General features: G+C 43.4%; 1 long non-coding RNA gene and 1 pseudogene across 5 annotated transcripts in view; both read right to left on the bottom strand.

The window, feature by feature from the left end:
* LOC112811416 (archaemetzincin-2 pseudogene) overlaps positions 1–3,419 on the bottom strand; it is a 29,216-nt pseudogene extending 25,797 nt beyond the window's left edge.
* The window catches only part of LOC112812989 (uncharacterized), an 88,923-nt gene that overhangs the window by 68,695 nt on the left and 1,290 nt on the right, over positions 1–18,938 (bottom strand). For 3 of the 5 annotated variants that reach the window (XR_012376104.1, XR_012376108.1, XR_012376106.1), the window contains exon 1: positions 13,289–17,032. This is a non-coding gene — a long non-coding RNA (uncharacterized lncRNA). Of the gene's footprint in view, positions 1–7,540; positions 9,390–13,288; positions 17,033–18,938 lie in introns of those variants that run through there. The other 2 variants (XR_012376107.1, XR_012376101.1) reach the window with 2 other exon arrangements.

Here is an 18,938-nt window from a genome sequence, read left to right as displayed (position 1 = left end):
AGCAAATCCACTGCTCAGTAGACAGCCAAGAGAAATGAAAACAAATGTACACAAAAATACTTGTACACAAATGCTATAGCAGCATTATTCATAATAGTTGAAAAGTGGAAACACTTCCAATGTCCGTCAACTGGTGAGTGGACAAATATAATGCATTATATCCACACAGTGGATTGTTATTCTGCCATAAAAAGGGCTGGAGAACTGATACATGCTACCACGGGGACAGACTTCGAAAACATGATCCCCAGTGAAAGAAGCCAGTCACAAAGACCACATGTTGTATCATTGCATTCGTATGAACTCTCCGGAAGAGGAAAATCCATTAGAGATGGAAAGTAGCTTAGTGGTCACCAGGGCCTGGGGGAAGGAGGAATGCTAACCAGTATGGGGTTTCTTTTTGGAGTGATGAAAATGTTCTAAAATCAATTGTGATGCTTGTACAACTCTGAACCACTGAATTGTACACTTTTTAAAAGGTTTTATTTTTAAGCAATCTCTACATCCAACCTAGGGAGTTGCAGGCTCTACTGACTGAGCCAGACAGGCGTCCCATGAATTGTACACTTTATTTATTTATTTTTTAGAGACAGAGACAGAGAAAGAGTCTGTGGGGGGAAGGGGGTGAGGGGAAGAGGGAGAAGGAGAGAATCTTTTATTTTTTTTAAGATTTTATGTATTTATTTGACAGTGAGTGAGAGAGAGCGCAAGCAGGGGAAGTGGCAGGCAGAGGGAGAAGCAGACTTCCCGATGAGCAGGGAGCCCAATGCGGGGCTCGATCCCAGGACCCTGGGATCATGACCTGAGCTGAAGGCAGACATTTAACCGACTGAGCCACCCAGACGTCCCTGGATTAGAGTGTCTTTCTGTAATAGATACATATGTGTGTGGTTATGGCCAACAAGACCGATATTTGAACTTTGAGTTTCCTTCTCTCCTTTTATAAATCTTTTTATTTCTTTAATTTAATAAAAATTAGTATCAATTCTAGATATTTTATTTAAATTGTATACATTAATTTATACTAGCAATATTTCACTTATTTATTTATTTGAGAGAGAGAGCGAGAGCTTGTACTTACAAGCGGAGGGGGGCGTGGAGGGAGAGGGGCAGAAGGGGAGGGGCAGAAGGAGAGGAGAAGCAGACTCTCTGCTGAGCAGGGAGCCTGACTCCAGGCTGGATTCCAGGACCCCCGAGATCATGACCTGAACCAAAGGCAGATCCTTAACCGACTGAACCACCCCGGTGCCCCTCTACTAGTAGTATTTAATTTTATCTTATGAAAGGGTAAACGCTTTCAAGGCAGCATTGGCTAATAGGTCCCTAAGAGTGGGCTTCCCACTGATGTGGGGAATCCACGTTTGTCCACCCCGTCTTTCAGGTGAGTCTCCAGAAGGAAAGAAAACAAGAGCCAGGTTCACCTCTCCTCCTGCCCTTCCACCTCCCCCTCTGCTCTGCGTAAGAAACTACTGTTAACCGTTGTGTGTACCCTTCCCATTTTCTTTTCCATAGAGTGACATGCAGACAGATAAGCATATTCAGAGACCTATCACAGTGATTTTTAGGTTGGTGGCTTTTTCACTTCATAATTCCTTAGAGAGTTTTCTTTTTCTTTTTTTATTTTTAAGATTTATTTATTCATCAGAGTGAAAGTGCACGTGCACACATAAGCGGGGTAGGGATGGAGGGGGAGGGGGAGAAGCAGATTCCTTGCTGAGTGCAGAGCCCTACTTAGGGCTCAATCCCATGACCCTGAGATCACCACCCCAGCTGAAATCAAGAGTCCAGCAAAAATCAAAAGGCTGACTCTCAACCAACTGAGCCACCCAGGCACCCCCTAGAGAGTTTTCTTTTTCGGGCGTAGATCTCCACCAGGCAATTTTTCCCAGCTGCATGGTTTTTTGTTTGGTTGGTTGGTGTGGTTTGGTTTTTAAATTTTTTATTATTTTTTTAAATAATCTCTACCCGCAACATGGGGCTCGAACTCATGACCCTGAGATCAAGAGTCGCATGCTCTACTGACCGAGCCAGCCAGGCACACCCCCAGCTGCATGTTTTTTATTATATGAACTCACTTATAGTGCATTCTGGGTTCATCCTTCCTAATGATGAAATTAGTAGCAAACATTCTTTTTTCTGTCATAAAAAATGCTGCACATCCTTGCACATGTGCCTGATATCTAGAAACAGGGCTGTGACAAAAGGCAGCTCTCCAGAGGAAACTGCTGAGCGTTGCTAGGTATCCTTCCAGTCTTTTTTCCAGGCTGTGGCATGAAGATAGAGAGGCACACAGAGAAATACACGCATGCCTAGAAATATATCCCAGTGTCTGTATGGTAAAAAGGTAAGACTGCGGTTGGATTTTGGACTTTGATAGGTGCTGCCAAGTCGCCTTCCCAAAAGGCTGTAGCACCGTCCCTACTTCTCCACACTCCCTTACACTGGAAAGTGTCAATAATTTTTTGCATTTTACCGGCCTAATGATGCAAACACGTTTTCCTAATTGTCAGTAGGACTGATCATTTTAGTTTGTGTTTATTAGCCATTTGTATTATGTATGCTATGCATTGCCTATTTATTATGGTCGACTTTTCTTTGGGGTTTTGTTTTTTGTTATTTTTTGTTTTTTGGTCTTTCTTATCGATTTGCAATTAGGCTATCACCATCGTGGATGTTAGTTAGCCTTTTGATTATCACTCGGTTTCCCTTTAGCCTGGTTTTCCTAACAATTTCACTACTACTTCCCTTTTGTTCACCATCATGTTAGCAACCATTTACTAATACCTTAATGTTATCATCTCATATCAAGAAAAACAAAACACTGAGCTCCTAATTTGCCCTCTTTTTCAAATACTAAGTTCTCTTATGCCTGGATATGAAATATTCATGCAAGTTAGCATGGGCCTTGAGGTTAGCCAAACAAGTGTTTCCCCCAGAACATTCAGGAACAATTACTCTGAACCTACCTTGTGCACAGCGGCAGAAAGCCACTCCTTCTGAGTGCCTTTCTTTCCCCCTTTCTGTGTAGGAAGCACAAATTTCTTCTTGTCCACAGGCTCTCCGGCTTTCAAAAGAGTAGGTCTGCTGAGGCAGAACGCAGGTGTTTGCTCAAATGTCACTTCCTCTGCAGCACATTTGTTTGGCTCTAGGCTTTAGATGCGTCTGCTTATTCTTGATCTCTGATGTATATATTCTATGAGTGTATTATAAGGACCCTGTATACCTAGAAAACTGCAGTGTGTGGCCTTTTAGCCCTTACAGGGCCAAAGTGTTAGGAGAGAGAATAGGGACTGTAGGAGATGATGCCCCCCTCCTCACCTCTGATGGGTAAGTAAATACTGGGATGACTTGTTGTTGATGTAACATGTGATTATGCCTGCCATCATATCAGCAGGGCCTGAGTAGGTGGTAGCGATCATTACCGTGCATATTAATATAATTTTAAAATCATTATTTCCAGGGATGCCTGGGTGGCTCAGGCGGTTAAGCATCTGCCTTTGGCTCAGGTCATGATCCCAGGGTCCTGGGATAGAGCCCCACGTCTCGGGCTCCTTGCTCAGCGGGAAGCCTGCTTCTCCCTCTGCCTCTGCCCCTTCCCCTGCTTGTGCTCTCTCTCTCTCTGACAAATAAATAGATAAAATCTTTAAAAAAATAAATCATGTTTCCACAAGCACTTAGTTGTATGGCTTTACCTCCTAAACTTCACAGTACAGCTAAGAGGCATATTAATCTGCACTGATAATCATTTCCTGCTGAGTTTCCTGAAATGTCCAGGCTGAGATGTAGGCACAGGACACCAGGATTGGCTCTTGTTGGCAGTTAGTAAACAGGAAGAGCTTCCATAAAACATAAAATTGCCATTAGCTTAATTTTTTTAAGGTCACTCAGGAAGGCTGTATTTGGCACCACTGTCTGGCTCCGTCATTCCCAGCAATGAGCTTAATGTGGAACTGCAAATGATTTCCTTGAACGTAAATTGTGAACAGTGTTTCTTGGAAAGTTTACTTTCGAAAGCAACATCGAAAGATTTTGGCTACAGATGCTTAGGGGCTTAATGGCCACTGGAGAACCTGTATTTAAAGCTGCCTGCTGATCCTCCTGCCTGTCGGAGATTCAGACTGCAGGAGCGTGGGGACGTAGCCACATCCCAGTTCCCCAGTCATGCTTAGCACTCACTGAGCTCTGCGGTGCATACAGGCAGAGCGTGAGGACAGGGCCTTTGCGTACGACGACATTTGATCTTGGCAGCACACCTGTTGACCAGTTAGGAAGCTGAGCCTCAGAGAGGTTAAGTGACCTGCTCAGGGGGTGGAGAAGCCGAAACGCAAACCCCACATCTGTGCGTTTCTCCTTGCCCTCTTCTGCTCTCTCCGTGGTGGTGGCGGACTGCTGAGTCTTTCTTTCCTCACCCAGTTTGGTCATTTGCATATTCATTTGGCCTTTCACCTAATGAGCTGACAAAAGCTGGCAAATAACTAATGAGTGTGTCCTGCGTGCTAAAAAACGGTCAGGAGCCTTACATCTGTGATCTCTTAATCCTCACAGTTCTAAGAGGTAAACCTTTGAACTTTTTATTTGAATACTGTCATTTATTTTTTTTTAAGTAGAAATACATACAGAAAAGTACACAAATCCTAAGTATCCAGCCTAATAGGGATTCACAAAGTACGCCCTTTATGTGGGATCACACCCTAACCAAGAAACACCGTGTTGCCAATATTTCAGGAGCGCCCTAGTGCCCCCTCCCCGCCACTGATCCGGGCCTCCAGCCCAGGATGACCACACACCTGGCTCCTCACACCGGAGATTCCAGGTGTAGAGCGAGGGTCCCTTCTTTGGAGCTGACAATAGACTGGTCATTTTTGACCCCTGAAGCGGCCTTAGCCAGCTCAGCCTGCTATAACAAAGTACCCCCAAAACTGGGCGGCTTGAAGAAAAGAAATTTATTTCTCAAGGCTTTGGAAGTTTGAAGTCCAAGATCAAGGCGTCAACCAATTTTGTTCCTGGGAGCTCTCTTCACGCTTGCAGATGTGCCCCACCCTTATGATCTCATTTAACCTTAATTGTGTCCTAAAGACCCTATCTCTATAAGCTCTCTATATAGTCACATTGGGGGTTAGAGCTTCAACATATGAACTTGGTGGGTGGGGGGGGAGACACACAATTCAGTCCATACAAGAAACCAATGCTTCTCAAATTTTGGTGGCTTTAGAATCCCCTGGGGAATGTGTTGCTAGAGATTCCAGATCCTGTCCAGGAGTCACTGATGGAGCGGGTCTAGGATGGAGAACTTCTGTAACCCCTTTCCTTGATGCCACTCACTGCACTAGGTGGAAAAGCCATCAAGCAGAGACAGCCTGTTCTGAGCTGTCTTCTTTACCTTCCTCCTACTTCTTCACCCTCTCTCTGGCTAACACAATTCTCCCCACGCAGGTTGCATGAAGATTTTTGTGTATGATTTGGAGAGGGTTGCAAATAATTGAGGAAACAGCATTTTTCTTAATACAGGTTTTATACTTCACAAACAGAGTGAGATTGGGAAGCTGGACCTCTCCTGGCATGTAGGACTAACTTCAAAGTGAAGAGCATAGAATAATGATTTCAAATCAGAATTTTCAGGAGCGCCTGTCTGGCTCAGTTGGTGGAGCTTGCGACTCTTGATCTAGAGGTTGTGAGCTTGAGCCCCACATTAGGTGTAGAGATTACTAAAAATAAATAAATAAATAAATAAACTTCAAATCAGAATCTTTAGTAAATGTCCCATAACTTTTACTAGAATACCCCAGATGTCCCCATATTGCAAGGCATGTCAGTAATACTTATTTTAAATAAGCATTCTTTCTACAGGTGCTGAGTTCCTAATATGCACCAGATGCACTGAGCATGCTTGCTTGCCTAGGCTCCTTTCCCACATATGCCTCGTTTTGGAGCCAGAGAAAATGCCTGCCTGTCATTATGGTTCTAGCATCAACTCTCAGATTCTCTCTGACACCACCTGGATGTCCAACAATTCAATTCAATTCAGTTCTGACACTACCTACCCAGAGTTAGCAGCAGACCCCACAGTTTTAAGGATTCACTTCCACAGGACTACCCCCACTGCAGATGCCAATTGCAAGGCCACCCATACTTCCGATGGAGAAGCTACAGATCAGGGGCCCCTGATCTGGTGACACTGATCTGATGACCCCCTCCTCAGGTTCAATACTTGGCTAGAATGACTCACAGAACTCAGGAAAACACGTTTTTTTATATTTTATTTGTTTATTTGAGAGAGAGAATGACAGAGAGAGACCATGAGAGGGGGAGGGTCAGAGGGAGAAGCAGACTCCCCGCTGAGCAGGGAGCCTGACGTGGGACTTGATCCCGGGACTCCAGGATCATGACCTGAGCCAAAGGCAGTTGCTTAACCAATTGAGCCACCCAGGCACCCAGGAAAACACTTTACTTATTTTTACTAGCTTATTATGAAGGATACAATTCAGGACCAGTCAAATGGAAGAGATGCATACAACTCAGGAATAGCCTAAAGGTATTTGGAGCTATTATGGAGCATCCATACCTTCTCCAGGCACACCTCCCTCGCCGCACCTCACTGTGTTCATGGATTGGGAAGCTTCCAGAACCTGCTGCTTAGAGATTTTTATAGGGATCCCATCACATAGGTATGATTGATTAAATCATTGGCCATTGGTGATCAAATTCAATACCCAGCCCCTCTCCCTGCCCCAGAGGTCGGGAGCTCTAAATTCCAACCATCTAATCATGTGGTTGTTTCCCCTGGCAACCAACTGCTTCCTGAAGCCAACCTTGGCCTCCAAGGGCCACCTCATTAGCATAAACTCGGGCATGGTCAGGCTGCCTGGGTGGCTCAGTGGTTAAGGGTCTGCCTTCTGCTCAGGTCATGATCTCAGGGTCCTGGGATTTAGCCCTGCATTGGGCTCCCTGCTCAGTGAGGAGCCTGCTTCTCCTTCTCCCTCTGCCCCACCACTTGTGCTCTCTCTCTCTCAAATAAATAAATAAAATCTGTTTAAAATTTTTTAAAAATAAACTCAGGTATAGTTGAAAGAGGTTTATTACGAACAAAAGCACTCTTATATCTCTTATCTCCTAGGAAATCCTAAGGGCTTTAGGAGCTCTATGCCAGGAACTGGGGATGAAGATCAAATATGTATTTCTTATTATGCCAAATATTAGTAATTAAGAGTTGCTAGTTCGTTTTTACTTTTGATTTTCCACAGTGAAGGTTATCATATTTCATTTGAGTTTTCCACTCCTAGCTCAGTCCATGAGTTGTGCCAATGAGACCTTTCCATCTCCTAAGTCAGGTGTCAGGTCTTTGACACCTGTCAGCTCCACTACGTGTGTTCACTGGGAAATCACGCACGCTGTAAGGCCAGACTTGGCTGCACCCATAAACTGTACACAAACAGTACAATGCTGTTCAGCCTTAAGATGGAAGGAGATCCTAATATGTCACAATATGGATGAACCTAGAGGACTTCACGCCAAGAGAATGAGCCAGTCACAAAAAGATAAATATTGCATGACTCCATTTATATTAGGGACTTAGAGCTGTCAAATTCAGAGAGACAGCAAATAGAATGGTGGTAGCCAGGGGCTCCTGGAGGAGACAGTGGGGAGTACAGAGTTTCAGTTTTGCAAGATGAAAAACTTCTCAGATCTGCGGCACAACATTAGAATTTAATTAATATCACTTAACCGTATACTTCAAAATGGTTAAAATGGCCCATTTTATGTTATGTGTTCTTTTTAAAGATTTTATTTATTTATTTGACAGAGAGAGAGAGAGGGAGAGAGAGGGAGATAGCACAAGCAGGGGGAGTGGGAGAGGGAGAAGCAGGCTCCCTGCTGAGCAGGGAGTCCCACGGGGGACTCGATCCCAGGATTCTGGGATCATGCCCTGAGCTGAAGGCAGATGCTTAACGACTGAGCCACCCAGATGTCCCTTATATTATGTGTTTTTTACCACAGTTTTTAAAAATCTAATTGTGAGAACAGGCCTGGCACACATGAAATAAATTGAAAGCAATGGAAGATAATAGGTAATTAAGTACTAAACTGTGAAGTGCTATTGGAGCTTAAAGAATAGAGATACAATATTAGTTTGATTAGAGAAACAGGTTTGAAAGAAAGGTAAAAATTGAATTCAACCTTGAAAGAAGACAATGGCAATAATACCAAAACCAGTATATTATTAGAGAAATTAAAGTAAAAAATTAAGTTACCATGTTTACAGCTTAAGAAAAAGCCTTTTCAGGGCGCCTGGGTGGCTCAATTGTTAAGCGTCTGCCTTTGGCTCAGGTCATGGTCCCAGGGTCCTGGGATTGGGCCCCGCATCGGGCTCCCTGCTCTGCAGGAAGCCTCATTCTCCCTCTCCCACTCCCCCTGCTTGTGTTCCCTCTCTTGCTGTGTCTCTGTCAAATAAATAAAATCTTTTAAGAAAAAGAAAAAGCCTTTTCACTGAGTGAATTAATGAACTGATAAACAAGTACATGCTGAGGCATATCTTCAATCTTGCCTCTTGTCTCCATTTGTTCCGGCTGCCGTAACAGCACCCCACAGACCGAGGGGCTTCAGAAATACAACACTGACTCCTCATGGCTCTAGAGGCTGGGAGTCCAAGATCAAGGCACCAACAGATCGATGTCTAGTAAGGGTTTTGTTTCCTGGCTCATCAACAGCTGTCTTCTCGCTGTGTCCTCACGCAGGAGAAGGGGTGAGGGAGCCCTGTGAGGTCCCTTTGATAAGGGCACTAATCCCATTGACGGGGGCTCCACCTTCATGACCTAATCACCTCCTAAAGGCCTCACTTCCTAATACCCTCACCCTGAGGGTTAGGTTTCAGCATATGAATTTTGGGGGGACACAAACATTCAATCGATGGCACTTCTGTGGTTATAAAGGAATTCATGTAGTCTGTATTTTTGAAAAAGCACTTCCTTTACAATTATTCGAAAGGCATTTAGTTAGGATATCTTGGGGCACTTTCTTCTTTCTGCTGAGGTTCCTGAAATATCTCACAAAAAGTGTCACTTTGTAATGAGAATTTGGCAGAAATTTTCTGCTGGAGTAGTTGAAGTCTATGGGCCTTAATTATAAAGTTGGCTAATGTAGCTCGTTATAACACAGTAGTTTGGATGTGGAGCCAGTACTAAGTTTCACATGGATAAAGGGGATTGACTTTCAGCCCGGGTGATTGGTGGGTTCCTTGTGCTTTATTCTGGCCCCGTGTCCTCACTGTCTCACTCTTCTTGTTAAGAGCCTGGACCAGATGAGGTGACCTGTCACATGAGGGCACAATGGCCAGCCCCTCAGATAGACAGGAACAACAGCTGAGCCCCTGGAGCCTGCCACTTCTTTGGTGTCTGCGAATAGAAATGCCAAGCCGGTAAAGAAGGACCAGTTTCCTTGAAGCTGCTAAGACAATATTCATGTTGTTTCTCCAGTGAGCTCTGTTTGGAATGTGAGAAACTATAACCTCTCTTGGGCTGGGGACCCGCCCCCGCTACTTCTTTCCCCCACTGGCTTCTAGTGAAGGGAGGAAGCACTACACATTGTTGTGTGTTTACCCGTATTTTGTGAGCTTTCTCTTTAGGGGAAAAATAATTTTTTTTTTATTCTGGCTCCACTGCTGGAACTAAAAAGTTACTCCTTAATGAGACTGACACAAAAGAAGGTTAGAAAAAGGGACAGCTTCTGCCTTATTTAGGGATCTTCCATTTTTGTTGAGGTGGAAGACGGGGCTTAGGTAACACAGGATCGTATTTCCCTAATATACTCCCCCTTCCTTTAGACTTTGGGAGTTCAGCAACTCCCCCATTCAGAGTAGAGGCATCTTGTTGTCTCCTGTTACTTGAATTGTTCCAGGAACTCTTTATAGTTTGTTCTTTTAATAGAAGATAGAATTTATCACATGAGTCTGGGGTAGTTTTAGCTTAGGCATGGACTCTTTCAGAGGCTCAAACAGTATAACCAGTGTGGTTCCTTTCCGGCTGCTCCAGGTCATGTGCTACGTGGAGGCAAGACACCAGTCACCAGGAGAAAGGCAAGCTATGACTCTTGCTCAGCAACTGTCTTTGGCCTGAATTGGGTCATGCGGTCATGCTTGAGCCACTCCTGGGACGGGGAGGATGAGAGGCCTGGCCTGAGTTCTATCCCGTCCATGCAGGGGAGAGTGAAGCTGAGCGGACCTAAGCAGAGGCTGGAGAGCCGTGCTCCTTGGGCACCTCACAGCACGGGGCCACAAAGCTCCTGCTCCTCGAGCTCCGTACAGGTGGGTATGTTTATCAATGGTTTGTTCGTTTTTCCTGCTGAGTAGTGTTTCACAGTATAGACCTATCACAGTTTCTTTCACCATCCACCCGCTGAAGGACGTCTGAGCTGTTCATAGTTTCAGGCTAGTATGAATAAAGCGGCTATGGGCAATCGTGTAAGGGTTTTCATGAAGACATAAGTTTTCGTTTCTCTAGGAGAAATGTCCAGTGGTGTAATTGTTGGGACACAGGGTTAAGAAGCTGCCAAACTGGGGCACCTGGGTGGTTCAGTCGGTTAAGTGTCTACCTTCGGCTCAGGGTTCCAGGGTCCTGGGATTGAGCCACGGATCGGGCTCCCTGCTTAGCAGAGAGCCTGCTTCTCCCTCTCCCTCTGCTACTCCCTTCTTGTGTTCTCTCTCTCTCTCTCTCTCAAATAAATAAATAATCTTTTTAAAAAAAGAAGAAGAAACTGCTAAACTATTTCCAAAGTGGTTGTACAATTTTACATTCCCATGAGCAAATGTATGAGCCATCCCGTTTTCTCTGTGTCCTCGCCAGCATTTTGTATGACCACTACTTTTTATTTCAGCCGCCCTGGTAGGTTTGTAAGAGCATCTCAGTGTGATCTTAATGTGTCTAATGCAAGTGACATTGAACATCTTTTCATGTGCTTGTTTTCCTTCCATATATCCTCTTCAATGAAATGTTTATTCATGCATTTTGGCCATATTCTAATTGGATTGTTTGTTTCTTACCATTAAGTTTGAGAGTTCCTTATATATACTAGAAATGAGGTCTTTATCAGATATGTGGTCTACAAACATTTTCTCCCAGTCTGTAGCTCGTACTTTTGCCCTCCTAAGAGGACCTTTCATAGAGAAAAACGTTTTATGAAATCCAGCTGATCAATTTTTTTTCCTTTTATGAGTAGTGTTTTTGGTGTCATATCCACAAACTGTTCAACAAGCCCAGGCCCTGAAGATTTTCTGCTGTTTTCTTCTAAATGTTCTATACTTTTACACTTCACTTTAAAATCTATGATCCGTTTTGAGTCAATTTTTGTAAAAGGGGTTAAGCCAAGGTTTTTGGTTTTTTGTCCATGGACATCTAGTTACTCCAACACCATTTGTTTGAAAAGACTCTCCTTTCATCCATCGAATTGCTTTTTAATCTTTGTCAGAAACCAGGTTGGTTGGTCTTGTGTAGGCTATCACTTTATTCTCTATTCTGGGATCTATGTGTTTGTCCCTCAACCGGTACTGCAGTCCTGATTACCATAGCCATATAAGGAAACCATAATATCAGGTAGAGTGGGTCTTCCTACTTTTCTTTTTTTCAAAATTCTTTGAGATATTCTAGTTCCTGGTTTTTTTTTTTTGTTATGTGAATTTTAGAATAAGCTTTTCTATGTTTACCAAAATCCTTGGTAGAATTTTGATAGGAATTGCTTTAGATCTATCCATCTATACATACAGATCAATTTGGAGAGAACCAGTATCTTTGTTGAGTCTTCCAATCCATGAATACAGTATGTCCCTTCACTTTTTTTTTACTTTTTTTATTTCTTTCAATTGCATTTTGTAGTTTTCTTTATACATGCCCTTACATATTTTGTTGGATTTACACTTAAGTGTAAGTGAAGGAGATGTTCTGTTCACTTCCCCATCCTGGGCCCTGCTTGCCCTTTCTCCCTGCATTCTCCTTCCTACAGCTTTGTGTAGTTTAGAAGAAAGGAGATCCCTAGTTTGGGATGTCTGGGCTCTGCTAGGGTCCTAAGGCTTTAGTCTGAAGCTTAGGAACTCAGTTTCTACGTAAGTTAAGATCTCTGCCTTAAGAAGTGAGAAAATATTCACAGCATGGGTAGCTTTCAAACTTCACTCATATATTCACTCTTTTAGTCGGACACATTTGTGGCCAGTGCTGTAGCTACGTGGCACTTCACACGTTGACATGTTCACCATACCAGCTTCATAGCTTCAGCCAGACAGCCTTCGTGATCTGGTGGGTAGGGAGCAGCTGTGGGGTCAGTGAGCAAGGATTCCTGATGCTTTCCATCATACGCAGCCTCTTTTCCTTTACATTGGTGTCACCTCACCACTTCAATGTTTTCCATTGTTTTGTATATGTTCAGTGATTTCCTTTCAACGTGCTTACTTTTTGTTGTCCCTGAGCAAGCCCCAAGCAAACTGTAATCTTCTTCAGCACAAATCAGGATCTGTGCTTGTAGCGTCTCATCAGCTCCTGCCGTCTGAGTCCCCATATCTTGCCTTTCCTTTTGTAATTTTGGGGGGTTTTTTTTCTTTCCTTTTTTTCTTTTTTCATTTGTTTATTATTTTTTTCCTTTCCTGCTGTGGTGAGATGTTGTTTATTTAGTCTCATTGTTCCTCCATCTCTGCACATCAAGGTCTCTAATACAACATTGAAGAGGAAAACGATGGTAGTCTTAAATTGCTCTCATGTTTCCATCTCTGAGAAACTTAAAGTCATTATATTAAGAAAGGCCTTCGGGCACCTGGGTGGCTCAGTCGATTAAGTGACCAACTCTTGATTTTGCTCAGGTCATGATCTCAGGGGCTTCAGATCGAGCCCCGGGTTGGGCTCCGCACTGAACATGGAGCCTGCTTAAGATTCTCTCTCTCCCTCTCCCTCTGCCCTGCTTGTGCACTCTCTCTCAAAAAAAAAAAAAAAAAAAAAAGTCCTTGTAACATTTGTAAGGTACTAACTCTTGGAATGTGTCCCACTGACCTCAGGCTCTTTCCTTCCCTTGGTGTGTATCCAATTGCTGCAGCTTTTGGAGCTTTAGAAGCTAGAAGTTCAGGAGCTCCACAAGCCCTAAGGTGCTAGACAATTCAGGTAGAGTGACAGCTTTCAGCATTCTTGAAACTTCTAAGTTTTCAACCAGGACCCAAAGGAGTTGCGACTGGCATATTCCCAGGGGGGAAAAAAAGAAGACAATCTTCTTATTTTGGTGAAACGTTGAAATGATGGCTGGTAGTTACCCAGGTACTTACCAGGCCAAGCCTACTTGTCTCAATTCCACTGTGTGATGCTGGCTGTCGCAAACCACGTTTCCCAGAACTCCGTGCCCCCTGATTTCCTTTTTAGGCTCTGCTGATGGAGGTGCTGGTGAGAACCTGGAAGGTGGGAGGAGAGAAGACGGGCATCTCTTCTTGTTTGCAGCTCCTGTGGCACTCTTCCAGTAACTAACTGCAGAAGTTCCAGCTCCCCACTAGTTTGGTTCTCTGAGCACCAGCCCAAGGGCACCCCACAAAGTCCCGAGGACCAGGCACACAGTACCCTCTTAGAGGTTCCAGCACCAGAGGTAAAATGGTCGTTCAATCCCACACAGCCTCTGGTGGCCTATCCTTCAAGTTCCTACATTCTGGTAATGCTAGATTTTCCCTAGTGTTCTCTCACCCCTAGAGGTGGTAGCTACTTCTTACGGTTGCTAATTTTGGTGTCTCAACATCTACTTCATTCTCTTAGACTTCTAACTTCTGTATAACCAACTCCTTGTATTAAATCCCTTTTGTCTGAAATGCCTAGTGTGGTTTCTATTTCCTGGACTGTAATTGATAATAGTACTTGGTACCAGGATTAAAAGTTATTCCCTGCCTTCCAGAACACATGTGACTTTCTAATGCATCTAAAGCACTTGCCATCTCCTGCTCATCACATCCACTCAGCAAGATGTCACCAGTGTAATGGTTCAGTGTGATGTTCCGTGGAATGTCAGGAAGATTAAGTTCTCTGCAGGCAAGATTATGGCAGAAAGAAGGGTAGGTGACATAACCCTGAGGCTAGACAAGTGAAGATGTAGTGCTATCTCTCAGATACCCTCTTTCCTGACTGGATTCTGATGGATACAATAGTCATTTATAACTATTGTAATTTGAGGATGAACCACACAAGGTTGCAAAAAACATGAGATCTTGTAGAAAGTCTTAAATCTCTAGATTCAGAGAAGGAAACAAGATTTTTTTCAATAATGCTGGATAAACAAATTGTGGCATATTCATTCAATATGTACTGAATGACACAGTAGCCTATGCAGCAAAGAAAAGGAATGAACTATGCCTGCACCCAACCAGAGAGATGCATTTCTGTGACATAATGTTGAGCAAAAGAACTCAGACGAAAAGAATACATACTGTATGAGTCTGTTTCTATGATATCCAAGAACAAACAAAACTATTTCTGGTGATATAAGCCAAAATAATGGTTATCTTCTGAAGGGGGCTTTGTACCTGGGTGAAGGCACAAGGGAGACTTCTGCGCTGCTTGAAATTTCTACATCTTAATTTGGATGGTGGTTACATGGGTATATACTAATGTAAGAGTCAGCCAAACTGTGTACTTAAGATTTGTGCATTCAAGGGACACCTGGGTGGCTCAGATGGCTGGGCGTCTGCCTTTGGCTAGGGTCATGATCTCCAGGTCCTGGGATCTAGCCCCACGTTGGGCTCCCAGCTTGGCGGGGAGTCTGCTTCTCCCTCTCCCTCTGCCTGCCTCTCCCCCTGCTTGTGCTCTCTCTCAAATGAATAAATAAATCTTTTTTTTTTTTTTTTTTTAAAGCTTCTGCCTTCAGCTCAGGTCATGATCCCAGGGTCCTGGGCTCCAGCCTGTGTTGGGAATCCCTGCTCAGCGGGGGGCCTGCTTCTCTCTCTCCTCCCCACTCATGCTCTCTCTCACTATTTCTGTCTCTCTCTCCCAAATAAATAAATAAATAAATAAAATCTTTAAAAAAAAGATTTGTGCATTCTATATGTGTATGTTATATCTCAGTAAAACAATAATATAAAATTCTCAGTACAGACTAGATATTAAGAGTATTTATAGAATAAACAGATGTGTGACTTGAGCTTCCCAACTTGGTTTCATTTATTTCACCAATAATAACTAGAAGTTTAGAAACTTCTTCATGTTAAATTGTGTACCTAAGTGACATACAAAGTTTTAAAATACATCTTCTCAGAGTAATGTGGTTTAACTCTACCACAAACAAAATACTGTGGGTCTTGGCAGTTTGTCAAGAAATATTGTCAGAGGGATGCCTGGGTGGCTCAGTCGGTTAAGCATCTGCCTTCAGCTTAGGTCATGATCCCAGGGGCCTGGGATCAAGTCCCGCATCAGGCTCCCTGCTCACTGGGGAGTCTGCTTCTCCCTCTGTTGCTCCCCCTGCTTGTACTCTCTCTCTCTCTGACAAATAAATAAATAAAATATTTTAAAAAAAGAAATATTGTCAGAAATATTTCATATTGTCAGAAACATTCATATTTCTGAAACACTCAACCCATGTAGACATTGGTATATACAGGTAAAGATTGATTGATTTTAAGATTTTATTTATTTATTTGAGAGAGAGAGCATGTGTGCACTTGAGCAGGGGAAGGGGCAGAGGGAAAGAATCTTTAAGCAGAATCTTCACTGAGCATGGAGCCCAAAACAGACACAGGGCTCAATCCCATGACCCATGATATCAAGACCTGAGCTGAAATCAAGAGTTGGATGCTCAATTGAATGAGTCACCCCTGTGACCCGGTAAACATTTATTTTAAGCAGATTAGTATTTATCATCCCTTTTAAGTACTCAACTGGACTTACCCTGTGGAGGATACACAGGAGACAGGCACCATCTCTGAAGGAGATTACAGTCTCTCTGTGCCTGCTTTTTGTGGAGACGAGAACTCAGATTTAGACTCTGTATTTCCTATTAAGACCGGACTCATGTCAGTCTGGAAAGTGGGACAGATAAAATCTGTGTCATCTATCAATATCTCTTGTGAAAACTTATTTCATTACTACAGGTTGACAAATGCCTTTAGTGCATCAGTGCATTGCTCATCCAAAAGAATGGGTCTGTCTGTTGTACAGGTCAATTTCATGTTTATCACAACATCCTAATACTAATAAGTTTCACAGTTATTGAGCATCTTTGACATGCTTATCCTATAATAGCTTCATATGTGTAAACATTTAAATTTCATAACCCTGAGTTATTATGCTTTAACTCACTCTAGGTTCACAGGTATTCAGTGTCAGGGCTGGAATTTGAACACAGCTGATTCCAGAGTGCACTCTCTTAATCATTACCATATATAATTTTTTAAATTGAGATATAATTGACATATAACACTGTGTAAGTTTAAGGTGTACAATCTGTTGACTTGATACACTTATATACTGCAATATGATTACCACTATAGAGTTAGCTAACACCTCTACATGTTACATAATTATCATTTCTTTTTTGTGGTGGGAACAATTAAGATCTAGTCTCTTACATTACCATATATTCTTAACCATTCAAAGCAAGAAATGATGGGAAGCTGTGCATCTGGAAGCAGATGATTTGAGCTATTTTGATAGAGTAGTGCAGTTAAAGCACAGCAGATTGGGATGACATTTCAGGATCATGCAGAGGGCTTGAGCTACAGTTCCCTTTCCCAACTATATTACATTCCGCTGTTTGCTGGCTTTCTTCTTCGCTTATTCGAGTAACAAATAATGAGTGCCTCCCTCCTATGTACCAGGTTTCTCTATTGTGTGTAGGAAACGAGAAAATAAGTAAGACACAGCCTCTTCCGTATTTCTGGCATATATTGCCCTCCGTTTCTTCCTCCTGTTCATAATTTCATTCTGCATATCTTTTTTTTTTAAGATTTTTATTTATTTATTTGCCAGAGAGAGAGAGAGAGAGCGCAAGCAGGGGGAGCGGCAGGCAGAGGGAGAAGCAAGCTTCCTGCTGAGCAGGGAGCCCGATGCAGGACTGACCGTGCCCCAAGCCAAAGGCAGATGCTTAACCAACTGAGCCACCCAGGCATCCCCATTCTGTATATATTTGCATCAGTTCAAACTGTTGCTTACTGATGAGAGGTGACCTCAAAGTGACTTTTTTAAAAAGTCCTCTTTGCCTTTTGGCATCAATTAACAATGGCCACAGCATCTGGATCCTACTTCTCAGTAAAATGCATTTTTTGACAGCTCAATGCAAGGTTTGTTTTTGTTTTTAATTTGGGAGTGTTTCAAGTCTAACTTAGTTCCATCATTTACTCCCTGACAGCTTGATAACGAGGGAGCAATAACTCCCTTATCTGTGGGCTGTTTAATGATGCTATAGTACCGCCCTGGGAGCAATAGACTAAGGTCCTTTCCAGATGCCATATTTTAAGACTTGCAGCTGGAAAAAACTTCACGATGTGAAATTTATTCTGATTACTTTAAGTCAGGATTTTGTCTTCTTATTTAGAAACAAAAAAAAATTGACCTCTGGCTTGCTGCCTCCTATATTTCTGGCTGTGGGCCATATGATCATCTAATTTGTAGTTTTTCAGGCAGACAGAGGTTAGAAACAGGCAAATGTGGCCTCAACAGCAGGTAAGTGTGTCAAGACTGTGACAGAAATTGTGAAGACTGCTACAGAAATTGCTTTTTTAAAAAAGTCACCTCCTGTTCTACAAAGCATCACTGTCTGTTCCTTTCTCTGTTGTCCTTCATCAGGTTCTCTTTGGGAGCTTAGGTCCAAGAGACACCAGTCAAAGATACTCAGTTTCCTCAGTTTTTGTTGCCTACAGGTAATTATGCTAAAAGTCTGTAGTAGTGGATCTTATTATGCTTGAGTACATTATGCATTCTAGAGCAGAAGGTTTTTGCTGGAAAGCTTCACTGTCAGATATGATTTGCATTTTTTACTACTTTTCTTTGCTCCTTGAGGACAAACATGTTAAGGATTCCTTTGTGCATAAACAGAATAGCAAAACACAAAAACAGTCTATCTGTGGGCTTGAGTCTGTGTTCTTAACAAGACTGGCATTGCTTTAAAAGAGGGCATGCCTTTGCTGTAGGGCCTATACAGTTTGTGTTTGGAATGGTGAGGGTGTGGGAGCAGGGCAGAAACAAGCGCAACCCAGGGACGCCTGGGTGGCTCAGTCGGTTAAGCGGCTGCTTTCGGCCCAGGTCATGATCCCAGAGTCCTGGGATCGAGTCCCACATCGGGCTCCTTGCTCAGCAGGGAACCTGCTTCTCCCTCTTTCTCCCTCTGCCTGTGCTCTGTCAAAGAAATAAAAATCTTAAAAAAAAAAAAAAAAGTGCAACTCCATCTGTAATTAAAAACAAAATGCCAAGTCGTCAAATCAAAGCAAATTAAATAGCAAGTATTGGAAATTAAGTTATTTACTCCTAATATTTTTGAAAAATGCTTTATATTGGTCTTTTTGAGACCTTTGCCCTGCTAGTGTTGAGGAATGTGCTTAGTGGGCCTACTGAATAATCCTGTCCTGTGGGTAACTGCACTTAAGTCATCTCCAGCTTGGGAATTCAGGGGTTCAAGACAGAGAGACGGACTCCTGATACCAAAGGCTGGATACTGTTTGCCCTTCTCGGTCCATGAGGAGGCTGGCACCGAGCCTGGTACACTCCTGCGGGCATGGCCTTTGGCCAGTGGGTCGGTTTGATGTACGCGGCTCTGAAACGCCCCTTCCTGGCTGCTTTCGAAGACTACGGCCGGGTCGCGTGAGGCAACATGAGGCTTGGATGAGAAGGGCCGTGGGCAGCTGGGTGTCGGGTGCTAAGGCGGGCGAGGGCCGGGCGACACTGCCGGCACCCCAGCAGGGCCCCGGCGCCGACAAGGCTGCCCGCCCGGGCCCGCACGAAATCTCCCAG

This window comes from Callorhinus ursinus, unplaced genomic scaffold (genome assembly GCF_003265705.2).
Source record: "Callorhinus ursinus isolate GAN/ISIS: 27379988/994484 unplaced genomic scaffold, GSC_fseal_2.0 scaffold2, whole genome shotgun sequence".
Taxonomy (NCBI): Eukaryota; Metazoa; Chordata; class Mammalia; order Carnivora; family Otariidae; genus Callorhinus; species Callorhinus ursinus.
This window is presented reverse-complemented; position numbering and strand designations above follow the sequence as displayed.